The sequence below is a fragment of the Acromyrmex echinatior genome, chromosome 9 (assembly GCF_024713525.1).
Source record: "Acromyrmex echinatior isolate Ae372 chromosome 9, ASM2471352v2, whole genome shotgun sequence".
In the NCBI taxonomy this organism is placed as follows: domain Eukaryota; kingdom Metazoa; phylum Arthropoda; class Insecta; order Hymenoptera; family Formicidae; genus Acromyrmex; species Acromyrmex echinatior.
The window spans coordinates 5,570,305-5,589,479 of NC_141860.1; the positions used below are offsets into that span (position 1 = coordinate 5,570,305).

Consider the following 19,175-nt stretch of genomic DNA (forward strand, 5'->3'; position numbering starts at 1 on the left):
AATATAGGTCGTGAAGGTGCGAATTCTTTTTCTTATCTCCTTTTTTTTAAAAAATATTTAAATGTAATTGAAAGAAGATTTCAAAAATAATTTTTTAATATTCATTTGGAGTTTTGCTTCTTGAATATTGACTCCGTTTATTCGAATAAGGTTTGTGTCGTCGGTAAGATATTATTTCGTTTTACATGGCTATATTGGACCACTTCTTGGTTCGCGGCAAACATTTCCGCAAAGTAATTGCGTCTTGCGCAAACTCCTTTCTTTTTCGATAATTCAAAGCTCGGTGCAAAGAATCAAACTCGCTAGAGTTTTGCTTCTCCACTCGCGCATTTGCTCGTTAGCATATCCATCGAAAGCTTTTGACGAATCGATGCTGCCTTCCTTGGCTCTTGAAGAAGTTTCGTTGGCTGCGGAAAAATTGCGGGTGCTCCTGATGCTCCTTTCCCACACCATGACATTTTAACTTTTATTTGACTTACCTCTAGACCTTTCATCACGCTTATCGACATTTGCTCGATAGTTAATCGAACTCTCAGTCATGGCATGATTATATAAAGCTCATTAAAAGGTGCGCCAAAAGGAAGCTGATCAAAAATAAGAACCTCCTCTTGTTCAAAACTTAAATTTTGTTTTCAAACGCGGTTGTTTTTTAAATACCACTTTTGAAAGAACTTTGTTAGTTTTTAACGATTTTATTGAGTAATAGAAGAATATAATAAAATAATAGAAGAAAGGAAAGTGGAAAAAAGAAGCGATAAACAAACGTTAAGATAGATTGTCTTATTGTTAAACTCCTTGAATGTACAACTGTGTAAATATAGGAAAGTGGGGAAATTGCGAGCACAAGGTAAAGGCGAACGATCTATACTACTGCAGTATATTAGAGTATAGTAATAACCTTTCATTTCTCGCATTCAGTGATAGTCTATATAGTCTCTTTTGTACTGTACATGAGACCATAATCCGTACTATACATGTGACCATAGAATGCACACGTTGTTTAAAATAAACATTACATGTTTTCGATGATATTGATTTAAGAGAGAATGGGAAATTGCAAATATCAAGGGAACAATAAAGCTGACGATTATTTCATCAATTATAGAATTCTTCTTGAAATTGTTTATTTGAAGGATACGGCTTTAAACTATAATAAACATTTACATATTATTAAACGTTAATATACACTGTGTTTAACGACAAATAAAACTGATTCTGTATGCTGCATAGCGGATAATTCTGAATTTTATTTTTTGAATGAAAGTATAGTTTATATTCATGCTATATATGATTGTTAATTATTGTAACAATAATATAAACCGCTCGATTATTTGACAAAGCAAATTAAAGTAACAACTAAAAGCGAGCAAAAAAGTTATTAGATTACAATTAAATTAATATATATTTGAGATACATCATCAATCAAAAATCTTACATTAAAACGTTTCAACTGACAGATTCTTCCTCAGTTAACAATAAAAAGTATCCTACTAATTTAATCGTAAATAAAAAAAATGGAACTAATGTCGTAATTAACTGAGAAAGACTCTGTGAGTTGAAATGTTTTAATGTATAAGTTTTTGATTGATGTTGTATATCTCAAATATATATTATTTTAATTGTAATCTAACAACTTTTTTGATCGTTATTTTAATATTTTAATTATTATAATTTAAAATTAAATGACTAAAGTATTTTTTGAATAAAAACTTCCATTAATTGATAAATAATGTCGTCGATTTTATTTAATTGTTCCCTGTAGCTGTTGGTAGTTTCTAGTAATTTTGTAATTTGATATTCTTTAAAACGAATAAGTGCAAGAAGTGGTTACTTCTACGAGCTAGAGTCAACTCATCGAAATACTATCGTTTTAACTCGCTATCGAAGATTGCTCTACACCAATGAATGTCCGTAGGACACGTTTATTTGCGCGACTAAATCTCTCTCTCTCTCTCTCTCTCTCTGCACAGAGTGGATTGTTACAAGAACACGGTACAGAGTCTGCGGTATTTCGCTAGCCAGAAGATCGCATTACATAGCGGATACGCAATGCAATGGCAATGCTTGTGTCTATCAGATTTCCGTTTCGCTTCGTGAAATGGTAATCTGTTCAAGTTTCAGATTTATTCCGGTTTCGGCACGCAGCGTGGCCGGACAGTAGTCCTTCCGGATAAAATTACTTTTTAAACGAAACGGATTCGATGAAACAGTTATTATACACATTTTTACATTCCAATTTCAGATTCATTATGCTGTGTGTGTGTGTGTGTGTGTGTGAGACATCCACGATATTACTTTTACATATATTTCACTCGTCCTTCCCCGATCTATGAGAAATGTTCGAAAAAAAGCTCTGAATTTGCGTTTCTCTCTCGGGGGAAAATGGTTGACGCTAATATGCTCATGATGACATAATAGAGTAATGAACGGGGCCACGGGCAATGTACCTATATCGATCGGACGGACATTGCGCGGCGTTCGCGAGAAGATGCGAGATTACAAGGCGCAAAAGTTGGGAATTCAGTTTAATTAGATCTCTCGATAATAAAATTGCAGGCACAATAATTTCTGACAACTGAATTTTGCTTAGCCCGAGCTCGTGGATCGTTACTAATCAGTTTGGATGAACTTTTTTTTAGGTCAGGATTTCCGCCAAAAGCTATATATGCAACTTATATTAAAATGCAATTTGGATATTACTCTCGTTTTACAAGAGAGTATGATTTTTTTATCACGATCTTTTTAATATAATTGACTAATAATCGTATTTTACGATTAATAATAAATTAACGGCAATATCGATTATTCGATTAATGATTAATTCTATTATTATTATTTTATTAATTATGTAATCATAAAAATATTAATTATTGTTTGATTTTATAACGTTTTATATCTTTTTTACACTGTATGTATTGAATATAGGATATAATTTTTTAATGGAAACTATCTCCATCTAGTTGTCGCTATTTGGCGATAACAACGAATATCCTTGCACAATGTATTGTTCTTTATGATCGGCTTATGATGGAAACTTTAGTAATTAATGTAACTTTAGCGTTCTCGCTTTCGCTTCGACTGAATTTCGACATCGATTATAGCTAGTCGTTATTGAACTTGGTTGAAACGCTTCCCCTCGTAATAACGCGCTCAAAATTCGCAAGTAACGGTCGTCGTTAAGCTAACTGGGTTGTAAAACAATCTACTGCTTTTCAAATAACATGTCTCTTGCCTGTGTACTGCATATTGCGTCGAATATATGTATAGAGTGTCTGAAAAAATCATCACTTTTTTTAGCAATTTGAAATCGAGTTTCTTTAACAATTTTGTTTTAGTAATTATTTAATTTTTTTTTTTTCAGTTATTTAATTTTTTGGTTCTCCACAGTTTCCTGATATATTTCTTAAATTATTTAACGTACTTCCGGATGATAAATGGCTCATATGCCTGAAACACCCTGTATACTTCACCGAATGCTGCAATGAACAATGGTGCCTTCATCAATTGCGACAGCGCACTGATGTCGTGTTCGTTATCACGCGGTGAATGCCACTCGATATCCGGTGCCGTGCATTACTCCTCGCGGTTGTGTGCCAAAATCCTCCATTCTGCCCCTTCTCAACAAATTTTCCCGAAATGAGACGGCATACCTTACTCACGGTCGAAATTGAAAATGCTTCAGGCTGGAACCGTAAGTTTCATTGTTGTCGTCATCACGTTTCTATGACGACCACAAACCTGTTCGATAAACGCTGAATAATAAGTCGATGGTTTATTGCGGCACGAATGTGAATGCCTCTGATAATATTCTGTGCTTTAGCGAGCACTACAATACTATTTCGTGATTATGTTAGAGACATTCTCTTTATTACCGAAAACACAGAGTCTCTTTATAATTAAAACAGAAACAACGAGAATACGTTAAAATTGAATTAATGAAAATTCTATTGAATATTGTTCTAAAGTCTAGTTAAAATATGATTTTCCTGTCTTAATTGCGATCTAATTAATTTAGATGGTAATTAAAATAGCTATTTATTAAAAAATGTTGACATCAAATTGATTATGCGAGCTGACGTATATAGCACTTTTCCATTAAATGTTCGTGCCGTGACTCCACATTTATATTCGTGTGTATTTTTATTGAGCACTTGAAGGGGCTTGACCCAAGTCAAGATAAATTCCCTCACTCACTCACTCATTCCCTTCCAAGTCAAGTAGTCGTACAGACCCATACGATCGGATTGGTCCTGTTTTGTATCACGGAGACGGTCAGGAAAGTGCTCGTTGTCGACACTCCTACTGCGAACAACGAGCTATCCTGAATTGAATGACCGGCTTGTTACGCACTAATTTTGATTGAGTAAGACTAGGGACGATAAAGAATCTCGACTCATTGGCTTCGTCTATAACGATGTGGCATTGAGAGGAGTAATGTTCTTCTTAGTAGAACTCATGAAAAACGGAATTGCAGATCAGTAAAATGAAATGCTTGCCACAAACTGAAAATCAGAGAAATTGAAAAAGGTCAAAGAAATCAAGGAAAAGTCAGGGAATTTAGCAAAATTTTATGGAAAATTAAAATTCTTAGCTTTAAAGAAGTTTAATATAAGTTTAATGGTAATTTACATTGCTATATTAAATTGCTCTCTCAACAGAATATTTTACGGTTTTTAAATCAGAATAAAATTACAAAAAATTTTTTTTTAATTTTTTAATGTTATTGAAAGTATCAGAGAAAATAATGGAATTTTATCTGGAAATCAGGAAAAAGTTATGGAATTTTAGAATGAGGAATTTTTTGTGGCAAGCCTGCTCGTATCATTGAAAAAAAAGTTTGGTAACAGATATATCAAATATTGAGTGAAATAATTCCAATTAAATGTTTAATTAATATAACTAAAAATAATTCTACTTTTTAAAATATTTAGAAAGTATTATCAAATATAATAATAAAATCAACCATTTGGTAATACTTACTAAATATCTAAAAAAGTAAAATTATATTTGGTTATATTAATAAGCGAACATTTAATTGGAATTATTTCATTCAATATTTGATAGCTAATATCAGACTTTTCAGTATGAATAATTATTGCGTACATACATGAATAAATATATGCAAAAGACTGTGGCTAATTTTATGTTTTGCCATCTCTTTTTCTTATATTTGAAAATTAATAATATACTTTAATTTATTATTAAATGCATTGTAATTTTTTCTTAAAATGCATTATATAATAAAATAATTATAAATATACCTTATTATTTTCGTTTCTCTCAAATGAGATTACGTTTTCTATTAAGACAGCATTTGCGAGTCATAAAACATCATGCACGGACAATGTGTAAATAATAATCTTCTACCATAATTTTCTTACTAACAGCTTTGTAGAGACAAAATCATAAACAAGACCCAGTTTAAGCATTTAATATATGCTATGCACTATCGTCACCCTCTCTACTACTTTACTACTTTAATACTTTAAACTGCCACACACAAACAAACATCTTATAGATAAAACATTTGCTTGGATAGAAGTAAGCTGACATTTTAATTATTGCAATGAATTAATTTATTCGATATACGCATAAGACTCTCCTATCAAGCACATTTTCAATTTTCGGACGGCATATTCGTCAGTGAGAGCCGAGTTTTCCGATAGAACGAACAAACCGCGGTTGAAATACGGAAACCGCAGGCAAAACGTAATCCGGCAACGATATTTCGATTCTACGTCCTCGCGGTTTCACGTAGGTGCAAAAAGCACACTCGTTACTATAACGTAGAAAGGTGCACCGCGTGCGAATGTGGGATTATAAATTTGAAACAGGATCATACATCCTGGTGAACGAGAGGGTGCTTTTTTGTGCGCGGGCTTACCCTGCCGGAAAAAGAATATAGTGGATCGGTAAATCTTCTCGACGTTGATGAGACAAGGTTCACTCTTTATACGTAATTGTAATTTTCTCTCAGGAAAATGTTGGCTCTAATATGCGCCTGATGCTCAACTCGTAATTGTGATTTATTGGCCGCACCTTGGTCGTTCGACTGAAGCACGAAAACTTGTAAGAGAGCAATGAAGAACAACAGTGGGATTTTTACAGTATTATTACAGGATAATGGAGGTGTTAATTTTGAACAAGCGATATGTATTATTTACAGAATTTCCATCGGAATAAGAGGATATTAACTAGATTTATTATTTTGTGATTATTTTATTTTCAATTCAATTATTTATCGAACGCATATCGTATGATTATTCATTACATCTATATATACTGTCAATAATATCCGCATTGTTTCTTTTTTAAAGTTTAGAATAAAGTTCTAAATTAAGAAAATAAAAATGTTATAAATATTATGCATGGTATATTTGAAAACGCGATTGAAAAAATACTGTTTATTAGAATTGCACTTTTATAACTATACATTCTCTTAAATTTTTATAGTGAACTCTCACTTTAAAGAGTGAAAATTGAGTCTTAAAAAAAGTGGCTCAATTTTCAATCTTTAAAAGAGTGAGAGATTTCACTCTTCAAAGTGACAATTCACTCTAAAAGTTTTAGAGAGCAAGTAAGTTCAGAAGATGTATTAAAAAATTCTTTAAGTCAAAAAAAGAGCAATGCAATAAAATATTAGTCCGTGAATAGAGATATTGTGATTTCACAATATATTTTTTGGAGATTTAAACTAACAGAACATTGTCGAAACAGATAAAAGGATAGAATGAGTGCATTGAAGTCGAATGCAGTGATAGATTTTTCGTTAGTACGTAAAACGTACATTTTAAGAATTTATAATGGAAAAACATTATTTTTAAAAAATATTTAGAAGCAGATTATTTATAAAAATCGTGCTTATTTATTAAAAAATTATCTTGAGAGAGAGAGAGAGAGAGAGAGAGAGAGAGAGAGAGAGAGAGAGAGAGAGAATCGTCCCTGTTTAAATATTTTATTTATTTCTGTTTTTGTTTGTGATAATTACTTTATATTGTTTAACATCTTTATATTATTTCTACATAATTTTCTGATTTATTACGACATTGAAAGACATATGAAATCATCATACATTTAATAATATAAATTTGATACGTGTTTAATTTTGTAACCGTCAATTTTTCACATTTGGATTCCGGTGCTTACTAAGTTCGTCCCCGATCGGAATCAACATAATTAGAGAGAACTCGGAAGTTCTTGGTCTGTCCTGTCTCCGTCTGAACTTTCCGTCATCTGAGACTCACCGCAACAGCTCTTCAATTGCTGCGAGAAAATAAAAAGCGCATAATTAACGAACATCTGACAAATGTGAGCTTGCTTTTAACACGCGCGACCTTCTTTTCAGATGAATGTCTGAATTGCACTAGTTTAAAATTTCATGGAGAAAAGAGAATAACCGGTTTATTTCTGCTGTTCGTAATATTATTCCGCAACTTATTACATATGATGTATTGTTCTTAAGAGCGTAAAGCAGTGTTGATATTTCTAGTAATTCTAGTAATTTAACTGTTAAATTAAACAAAATGGATTTTGAGGGAAGTAATAAATGTTTTGCGCTCTCGTCTCTTAATTGTTATTAATTGTTACTACAAACTATTTCTTTTTTTTTTCTTTTTTTTAATCAAATGTAATTCATTGACTACAATAATGACATAATCAATAAACAAAGTTTTCTAGAAAATAAATTTTATTGTTTTAATTCATAAAAATTTTGCAATATTAACTTTGAAATATAATTTTGATATAATAATAAAGTGTAGAGGAATAAAAGTACCTTACATATGTTTATTTAAAGAATTTTCTTTTTCTTTTCTTCTTTTTATTCTTTTTCTGCAAGCAATTAAAAATAACAATTCTTGAGTTATTCTATGTCGTTATTATAGTAAATAAACGATACGTTATCCTTCTAGTATATCGAGTATATTTCATTACTTTGTTTTAAAATTCTTATAGCAGAACAATATATATTAAAAATTGATATATACGTAGATAAAGCGATACACTTACTTGCACTAGTTGAATATTAGTTCTTATATCGCGCAATCATAATATTTTTGATATAGTATTAATTGTATAGTAGTAATCATTCCATATATTATTAATTAATGTTTATGATAAATAATATTAATTATTGATGTATAATAAACACAGAATACACAACGAAAAGTGTTGATATCGCGCAACTATAACCGAATTCTGCTTCGATCGAGAAAGCTAAATCACGTCGCGCTGGATAATTAATTCGCATCACTTATTTGGACAAAATACATATGTGCCTTGCACGCACAGCATTAATATTACATATGAAAGACGATAATGTAATGAGATTAAAAACATTTCTATCGTATACACGATTAGAGAATAACAAAGGTATGCAATTAACGGTGTACACGAAAACGAAGGATACCTGCCCGCGGTGCTTCCTCGAGGAAATTCCCTGATGTGCCCGCACAGATTATATCGTTTTAAAGCAGCTTACTTTTGCTTAATTCCTTGTTTGAATTATCACCTTTTTTGTCGCGAACTCGCCTCATGCATAAACGTGTTTTACAACTTTTATCTGTTAAAACTGTGAGATGAGAAAAATCTGTCGTATTTTTATGACCCGCGAAATGTGTTGATTTATTTACTTAATTCAACTTTGTTTTAAATTATTTCTGTACCTGAGAAAGAAAAACGTGAGTGATATTTACAATAAAAATTATATAAATCTCAAATAATTCATATTATCGTTTATTAGCACATCGACAAACATCTGTATTAGCAGTGTAACTCCTCTTTACGGTGAAATGAAGCATGAAAATTTCTTCATTGAATTTATGGAAATCACACTATCGCGGAAATGTTTTTCGCATTTTGCATTTTAAACGATGAATATCTGGATTCTCGTAATTTTTCCATATAATCCGGAATTCCGAGAAGGAAAAAGATAATACACAAGATATTTAAAAACTTTTTTCCCTTTATATAAGTTCGAACTTAGCAATATCAAGTACTTGAATCTTTTCTCGCAAGAGAAAAAAGAAGTTATCTCTCTCAAGAGGTACGGCATCTACTTGAGGAACTTGAGATATTTAAGAAAAGTGAAAAAAAGTGAAAAAGGGAATGAGAGAAAAAAGATTGTAATAAATGTTGTAATAATGGCAGCATCATGAAGTTGATAACAGTAATCATGGCGATTGTAGCAATTATAATAATGATGATATCACGAATAAGAAGACGATAATGATATCCAAAAAGGGAATTGATACACACAAAGATGCTCAAATTATGAATTACAAATGATAATTCTGATAAAATATTTACGTTGTACTTCTTTTCTCGTTATCCCATGTGGAGATGATTTGAAATGAATTCCAAAAAGGAGAAGTAATTTTACAGAATCGCCACAAAACTAGAAATCAGGGAAAAGCACAAAATTTCCTGGAAAATTGAAATTCTTGGCTTTGAAGGAATTTAATATGCGTACATCACCTACGCAGAGTTTCGGAATACTTATACCAACTTGATAATTAAAGCAGTGCCAGCATTAATAGTAATTCGCATTGTTATGTTAAATTGCTCCTTCAGTAAAATATTCAACGGTTTCCAAGTCTGGATGAAAATATTTAAAAAAATTCGAAATATTGAAAGCGTCAGAAAATCGTGAAATTTTCTCTGGGAATCAGAGAGAAGTTATGGAGTTTCAGCAAGTGTGTGAGGAATTTGTGACAACTCTAGTTTTTACTAAAATACTGTATTCTGTCTGTGCTGTGCGTACGGCAGCGATAACAGGGTTTAGACAACCGGCCGCGAGACAACAGGGGTGGTACGCCGTTCTGCGCGATACGCGGCGCAACGCGGCGCAACGCGTCGCGGCGCGGCCTCTTCGGCCACGCAGTTCGTCGACGAGCGTCGCACCGTGTGTTCGCGTGCTGCGTATCTCCTCTCTCTCCACTATTTCTCACATCGTTCCGTAAAGTTTGACAGTTCGCGTTGACACTAATTGCGTTTGGTATCAAACGCGAAAGCCACAAGTCAGGACGGCAGGCTAATCCGATCGCGCGACTCTTTCGCACGTCTCCATTTTCTGACGTTTTATTTTTTTTTTTTTTCCCCGAGGGGTAGATTAAATTTTATCTGACGGCCCAGTGAGAGAATCTCTTATTTTTTTTTGTCTCGCGATCGATAATAGGCCGGCTTGCCAAGAGTGTTCGGAGTTCGTGTGTTGGATCGCCACGATTTTCTAGACGCTCCAGCGCTCCACGCGTCGATCGTGTTGTCAATAAAAATCTTTATATCAATGAGAACGTTATTCCGCTGTGCTCCATTAATTCGAACGAAATCGCAAGCTGTCTTCACGATTTTACGTCACGTCACTTTTGCGAAATATAGATTTAACTTTAGAATTTCAAGTTCATCGACTCCGCGCAGACTTCGTATGAACGCATTACTATAAGTGAGTAACGATGCACTTTTATCAGTTGCAACAAGGAAATTGCAAAAATAAAATAGGCAAAATTCGTTGTAATTTACTTTCTTGGATTTCGTTACATAACGGGGTGCTTAAATTTATTTTCAATGACGTAACTGTAAGATGGTGTTTCTGGCATCTCTAGAAATTAAGAATCTAAAATCTGAGAAAGAAAAATTTAAGAAAAATTTACTTGCTTGTCTTTTATTTACATTCATTTGATTCGCCTTTTCATTTTGTTTGTTTATTAGAGAATTAAAAAATTTAATACGTATTTAATGTAGCATCTAGTGCTCAATTATGAAATAATTCAATTTTCTTAACGTTATTTGATCTCTTTATTCTTCGTTTTTGTATGAAACGAATTTGAAAAGCTTGGAAACTGCTACTACTTGTACTCTCACAACTAGTCAATAGGATAATTTTATTATTTTTTAAGATATTGCCCTGACAAAAAAAGTTATGAAACAGTTATTACAGTTGTTTGTATTTAAAAATACAGAGAGAAAGATGCAACATTATTTAACTATTTAATTCCTAAGATTTTAATTTTTTAGACTTAAAAAGATAAATAAAAGTACTCGTTAGATTAAGAAAATATTAACGCAATATTAGATCCTACATGTACAAAGTTGAGAGGAAACTAAGCGTATGTTTAATTTTCAAGAATTTTGGAATTTAATTTTTGATTTATATACTGATATTAATATTTTGATTGCCATGTCACTCATATCCGCGTAAATTTTCACAAAAGTCCAGTCATTCATTTACAGGTGACGGTTTTATTTTTCCCGATTAAGAATAATTTTATCAATTATTTAAGACATTAAAGAAAGAAAAATTTTGTTTTTAAAGAACAAAATATTAAAATACAATAATTAATTACAAAGCCTTTCATAAAACACTCCTATAAATTGACGTAAATGTTCCATATCTAACAAACAATAAGAAAGTTTTATTGAAAATAATGTTAATTTTCATATCACGTTTAATATTTTGTTAGTTTTTCTTTGAGTTACATTATTGTCTTTTTCAAGAAAATGCAATAAATTAAACTTTATACTTATGGCCAAGGCTGTATATTTATTAAGTTCAATGCTAAAGGCAATCAAAGTTAAATCGATTTTTAGTCATTAAAAACAATTTTTTTAAATAGTAATTAATTTTATTCTGTAAGTTCAGAAGTAATTCTTTAGCGTAATTCGCTCACTCGAAGATTTATTTGCTAGAGTTTTGATAAATTGTGTCATTGTTACAATAAACCTTTCAATTTTGATGTTTGTATGAATTATGCATCAAATCACATTTTACGTGTATAATCTGCATGCAGATGTAAATTACTGTCACATTCGTTTCCACACATAGATGTTCAGCTCGAGATTACACTACTTCAAATCACGTTACCATGTGGTAGACAGCTCTCTCAAGCTTGATACAGAACTTCGAATTGTATCATCGAAATAACTTTATCAAGTTCGATAGAGTTACGATTCTCGCAAAGTGTATCTTCGCTTACCTGCTACACCGTATAATGGTACTTATATACATGAGTACTTATTGCAGATCAACTGTGCGCACGTTAATAGACTATTTGAAGCAATTAAGGTATCTTTCCTTTGAACGATATTCTTCAGACAGAAATAAATTTCTCCTGGTGATTAAATGAATTGAAGCACTCTGTTTATATAAACGAGCTTATTGAAAATCAAGCTTGCATAAAAAAGAGAAATTTTTTAAATATTGAATATCTATTGAATATAAAATGAGTTTTTAGTATAGTTTATAAATTTTATACGAGATACAATTTATTTCCTTTTATATTTATTGGAAAAAAATTGCATGTATCTTTTTGTTTTATGAACGTTATTATAATTCAACATAGTTGACGGATTTAAAACCTTGAGTAACTCATAGTAGTCGCATAGTAGGCGCATTAAAATTTGTCTATGAAAAGGATGGAAACGCGGAATGACTAGAGAACTGGAAATTTTCGGAGCTTCCGAAACTCCGTCATTGAATTAAGCTCCAAATTGTATCCGCGTTCGCGTACTCCGTCGGAATTGGAAGTCAAACTGACATCCGCGGAAACGAAACTGAAACGCACAGCCGCGTTCGGAGATTATATTTCCGGAGTTCGTCCGTCCGAGGAGTGCACCTTGAATCGCGATACGTACAACTTTGATGAGCCAGGAAATAGAGACGAGACAAGTTAGTCTCCCTGCGGAATACGCCGCCTCTGAGGAGAAATCGTGTCAGACGATTTTACACGATACGAAATTGACTGTTCTTTGTACGCGAAAATTTCATTTTGTTATGCATATTTTGCACGCTAAAAGAGGAAATTTTGTGACAAAAAGACATGCTTATGTTGAGAATTTTAGATGATAACTTCTAGTTTTTTTTTTGTTATATTCTTATATAAATAATTTAGAAATTATTATTTATTATTTTCAGAGACATAGCATGTATCTATAAAATTAAAAATATACAACGTGATAGTAAAATGATATCAATATTAATAATATACAATCAGGAAACTTATATAAAATTAAGAATAATATTTTTGATAAATATTATTATTTATAAGAATAATAAAATAGCGTTATGTATGTACAAAATACAATATAAGTTAAATGGAAAAATTTTTATACTTTGCGGATATACAATAGAAAAAACCTTTACGCTTTTATGTAATATTATCGTAGCAGCTGTTACGGATATTTCAAGAGCAGAGGAAAAATTTTCAAAACCGCGTTGCGTGTACCTTTAACCCAACTCTTTTTTTTTTATTTTTGAAACGTGACAATCTAGAGAAAATGTTTAGAATATTTGTCGGAAATATTTTTAGAGAAGAATATATTACGGAGCATTGCAAAGAAGATGGGAAATTTAGTCATAACTTTCAATAAACTATGTAAGTTCTCTATGTAATAAAATGTATGGATGAACTGTTACTCGTGATCTTTGAAATTTTTACATTTTGTGAATGAGATTTAAAAATAGAACATCTCTTATGTTTTCACGGAAAGAATCGCTGAGGTGATGATAATGGCGCATAAGAAGCAGTCGTTGAATCTGATTTTCTTGTTTAGTCTTGCTCGGTCGCCACGGGGTACGTCCTTGGAAGCATACCGCTGCCGCAAAATTACCGTTCCTTCTCTCCTTGCTTCCTCGGCTTCCACGTGCAACAGACGAATCGTAAATTCTACGGTCGACAGCCAAGATGCTCGAAAGACCCACTTCGTTCGTGCCGGTCTAATTCATTCTAGTCGACAAGGTATACATATAGCCAACGACGGAGTGCGAATATCACGAATTGCATTTTCAATTAAAAACCCGTTTACCGTGTCGCTCGTCAGTTCGCTCTACTAACGCCTGGTTCGCTAACGTTTTACTAATTTACATCAGGTTTCCCCGGCGGGACGTTACAGATCACAGTATTAAGACGTTGCGTATGAAATGTTATATTTGTACCAATATACAGAATGATTTTGTTGAAGTATTTCAAAATTTAGATTGATATAGATCTGAAAACAATTTTATATTTAATATAATTTTATATAATTTTATATAATGGATCATTAAAATAATTATGTAGAAAATTCAAACAGTGACCAATGTTGCAAAAAATTTTGACATTCCACAATAACCAGCTTGAGTATCCTGTAGAATTATTTTGATAATTTAGATATTTCAAGATTGCATGTAATTTTTAATTCTCATTATTAAATTTTTTTAATTCGATCAAAGTGAGATTGCAAGAACAGTTTCTCTCGGATTTGGGAAATGCGAAAAGCGCAACCAAATCTTTCCAGTAAAGTACACCTTCTTCGGGAATTATCTGAAATTTATACAAGAATAATTTTACTGTACTATCTAAAAATGTATACAAATCTAGTTTAAAATAATTTTATTGGATCATTAAAATAATTATGTAGGACACTCAAATTGATTGCGAGAATGTCAAAATTTTTTGGAACATTGTCCATCATGGGTAAGATTCTTAATTAATTTAATAATTTGACAAATTATTTTCAGATTTATATAGATAGCTAAATTTTTAGATATTTTAATAAATCGTTCTTTTCGTAAAGATTACATGAAAAGGATAATTTTACTGAAGTGTCTAAAAGTATATCTAGATACAAATCTAATCTAAAATAATTGTATTGGATCATCAGAATAATTATGTAGGACCCTCAAATTGATTGCTAAAATGTCAAAACTTTTTGCAGATTTTAGCTCATTGTGATTAAAATTCTTATCTCTGTAATTAATTCGATGAACCAATAAAATTATTTTCAAATTTATATCTAGTTAAATTTTTAGATACTTTTTTAAAATTGTTTTTTCTGGGTAGAAATAAAAGAATATGTAGGAATAAAATATTGTTACATATAAGATCTTCCATTTTGCACGATTTGCTTATTTACTGGCTTTGTGCACTAGCTGATGTTATGTACGCTGGCTGCGCTTTTCTCTAGGGTGTTTTTAACTTTAATCTCATCTATTATACCGCGCACGTGTGTATGTGTGTTTCATCGTAGTATGAAAATTGACAGAATGCGACACTGTAAGCCGCATCTGTACCGCATAATAATCAGGCTCGATAAAAACCTGTTGAATTCAGTTTTTGTGACGAAATTATTCATGCGTCTTTATATATGTAGAAAAATATTGTAGCAGAGAGAAAAGATGTTATTCTATCAAACTTTCAAACTGAGGGAGGGTCGATCCTAAGTGGATCAAAGAAATACGCGGATGAAAACTAGTTCAGCGATTTTCTGAGAACTGTCTCATGCAATTTACTCTCGGTCCCTTTCTTTCATTAAGTCAATTCAGGCCGCTCGGTTGGATCCTGCATACGTCTAAATTTCGATTATCTCTCGCCATGCCTCGGGAAAACCGACTTGGCCGACGTTTTCGCGAATTACGCCGAAATCTAATTTGTGCGCCTCGCTATCCGGGCTTTGCATGCCAAATTGGATAGCCATCAACGCGCGCTGTCGCATAAAACCGTCGTCGGCTACGAGAAACGTGGCCACGCGGCAAGGCGTGTTCTCTCATTTCCATAAATTGATATGCACTTCTGCTCACTCTGTGTACGAGTTGTCGCGCCGTGCCTCGCCGTAAACGCGGCAACTCGTTTAACCATCTTGCGAGGTACACGTTATGTACGGTGCTCCGTTTATACCTGAAGAGAATATTCGGTCGCTCGAATAAATTTCTTCAGTCGGGAAAGAGAGTGCAAGAAAAAAGAAAGAAAAAGGACTCGACACACGTAAACTCGGTTTTTATATTAATATTTTACAGATGAGAAAAAGAAACACTATAGCATACGTAATAAAGTACACATATGTAGACATATGTGTACTAAGTACAATCTGCATGTAGAATATTTTCACGAAAAGAACGGTTTTGATTTATTTGAAAATTTAGTTAGATACACAGGTCTGAAAATAAATTTTATTGGACCATCATTATGTAAAACGTTGAAGCTAGAATCAAAATTTTTTGTAGCATTATTAATCGTGTTTGAGTTTTCTACACAAATGTTTTGATAGTTTAATAAAATTATATTCAGATCTATATCTGACTATAAATTTTTAGATATTTTAATAAAATTATCATGCTTGAGTTTTCTACACAAATATTTTGATGGTTTAATAAAATTATATTCAGATCTATATCTGGCTAAATTTTTAAATATTTCAGTAAAATTATTCTTTCTGGATAATCTTATATCTCTTTTTAAATGCTGAAAAATGTATCGAGTATTTTGAGAGAACATATATATTTTCTAAAGAATTTTTAGGCTTATTTTTTATATTATATTTTAATTATTAATATTCTAAAATTAAAATTCGAATATTCTCACGTGATCGTATGTTCGATACTTTCATAAACTGTGAAACATACTTCGAAGCATTTGTGTACTTTGAGTTAAAGATTAGGATCACGACTTTCTCTCTATTTTACCTAGTATATTATTCTTAGCTATGAGATCGAGTGAAAATAGAGCGAAAATAGATTCGCGCGCGATTCTTAACCGAGTGAAAACTTGATTAATACTTATCGCAACCTCCATTGACGCGCTGCTATTATTAACCCATTTGAACTATATGTCTTTGCTCTAAATATTGAAAAATTTTAAGAATTGTAATTTGATGAAAAATTTTTTTCGCTTATATTATTAAATAATATATTATTAAAAACATATAATATATAATACATCTGTATTTTAATAATATAACGTTTTCTTAAATATTAATAAAAACTGTCGTGAATCATAAAACTAAATGGCGTTTTTACAACATGTTTCTATCATATAGTAAATTGCAAATTTGGAATATTAGATCTCTTTTGATTTATTCCACAATCTCGAAAAGAACGACTAAAAAGTTCAATTTAACAGGAATTTTGATGAAATTTTAATAGCCTTTGTCTCGAAATTTTGTCCGTGACTCTTAGCGAAGCAATGTGAACGTAACTTCATTCTTCAGGCTCCTAAGATAGAGCCCATTATCATGCCTTATATTCCCACTTTACAAACGAGAAGCGAGAGAATTATCGGGTCACGAGGCGAGGCATGGCGCCAAGAGAGGCAGGCGTCTCTCTGTTCCTCAGTGTCGAACTTGACGAAATGCCGAATCGTAATATCGAAAAGATTTCGAATTTCTAGCACAGCCAAACGCGGCTCATTTTTCATCCGACATCTTTCGCGGAAAAGCCCATAAATCCAGCCTTATATCGATTTTGTACGTCAGCTCATTTCTTTTATAAAGAAAACGAGAAAGTTGTAAATTATCTGATGTTGAATATTGAGGAGAATGAATATCAAGGGAGGAAAAAAGATCAGATCAGACTATAGCTCTGATGATCAAAATAACTACAAGTTCCTTTGTAATACATTCTGTCTATAGAAAAGATGTCCTACTTTTCTATCTGATCACGACTGAGAATGGCAGGTGTACTCTAGCTATGAAGTCAATCTTTAATGATAATAAAATACGAATAGTTTTTGTAGTTAAAAACGATGAAGTTGGCGAGTTATTTTTTAATTACAAGCGATGAAATTGTTCCCTTGCGTTCTTGAGTAAACTTCAAGTAATCTTCACCTTTTTACTTTGATAAGGTTTTAATTTAAGCATTAGTTTCCAAAGTACATGACGTTAAAACTTGAAAGCTAGCAAAAGTTCCGAAATTTGCTGTTCTATATCGTGATGGTTCCTTTGAAGAAAAATTAAATCGTTGTAAATGATTATATTAAAATTTTATTATTTGATAAATGCTTGTTACTTTCAATATTTTATTACAAACAATGTCAATTTGAAATTAGCACATTTATGTTAAAAAGTTCGGCGATGGATATTCATTTGTTTTTATGTGCCATTTTGCTAAGTAGTTACTTATATGCTTTATTTCATATAAAGCTTATGTGGAAACACATAAAATGCGTAATGTGAAGATGGAAAATTAATGATATATCTGTATCTTTATCTGTCTGTTCGGTATAGTTTTGCATTATGGACCATTCGATACACTGTCGTCCTGAATCTTTAAAGCGCTACGTGTCGATTCGTGTCAAGTGGCTTATAAATGGAAAGCAACGTACTACACTTGCATATTCAATAACGGATTTATCGATAGATAGTCGCTGAGGATCTTTAAATCTCGAGGGATTCCCACAAATTATTCTGCGGATCTACAATGTTTTATAAGATGAAAGACGAGCGTCACATTAACATTTTAGCTGAGAGGATGTTGACTTAAAAAAAAAAATTTAACAAGACTTATTAATATCTACATGGAAAGAACAATTTTGTCGTTTAAGCAAAATTTGCTATTCAAGCAAAAATTTAGTTATTAGATAATCTGAAAATAATTTTGTTAAACTATCAAAATAATTATGTAAGATGTTCAAAATGATTACTAGAATGTTAAAATTTTTTTGCAATTTTTTTCTGCTCATCATGCTTGAGCGGCTTTTATATTAGGTGTTGGAATTAATTCGTAGCGTTTTACAAGTGATGGGAAGTACTTTCATTAATGTATTTTTTAATGCTCATGTGAAATAAATAACATTCTTTCATTAAAAAACGCTACGAATTAATTCCAACACCTAATAGTTATTTTGATAGTGCAATAAAATTATTTTTATACTTGTATCTAACTAAATTTTTTGATGCTCCAATAGAATTGTTCTTCATGTATTAATAATTGTTCTCAATTTCGAAAGAAAAGATATATAGTATTATTATAACAAGATAATATTAATTTATCGATTATTAAAATTATTAAAATATGAATAAAATGTAATTTGATGAGGTTTTTAATAAAAAAATTGCAAAGAGTTTATAATGTAACGTGAAATATCATCGTTTAAATTATTTTCCTTTTTCAATTAACGAATTAATAGCGTTATGATAAATTCTGTAGTATTATTGAGCACATACACAGAATAGCAGATAATATTCATTTGCTTTGAGTAAATATCGTGTTATTATCGGTACGTCACTCACCAATCGCTAATTACAAAGTGCATATCTTCAATTATAGGATTAAAACAACGATGTTAAATAAATGCAAATTTCTGAGGTGGCGAAAAATAAAGAAGTCAATGACAAGAGATAATATTCTTAAATTTTTTTTCTATCTTCTAACAATTTTTCTATTTTAATATGAATATTATTTTTCAATTAAGATGAGCTTTAGATAAGAC

General features: G+C 31.6%; 1 protein-coding gene and 1 long non-coding RNA gene across 12 annotated transcripts in view; both read left to right on the forward strand.

Annotated features, from left to right (window-relative positions):
• Positions 1–19,175, forward strand: part of LOC105152720 (Ankyrin-repeat, SH3-domain, and Proline-rich-region containing Protein) — a 90,589-nt gene that overhangs the window by 28,360 nt on the left and 43,054 nt on the right. For 5 of the 11 annotated variants that reach the window (XM_087409637.1, XM_087409636.1, XM_087409638.1 and 2 more), the window contains exon 1: positions 9,843–10,438. The exons of the other annotated variants lie outside the window; for them this stretch is intronic. The gene's annotated coding sequence lies outside the window, so the exon portion shown is untranslated. Of the gene's footprint in view, positions 1–9,842; positions 10,439–19,175 lie in introns of those variants that run through there. 11 annotated transcript variants of the gene reach the window in all.
• On the forward strand, positions 3,606–19,069 carry LOC147908529 (uncharacterized). Its single transcript, XR_015546198.1, has 2 exons — positions 3,606–3,691; positions 17,971–19,069. It is a non-coding gene; the product is annotated as an uncharacterized LOC147908529 (long non-coding RNA).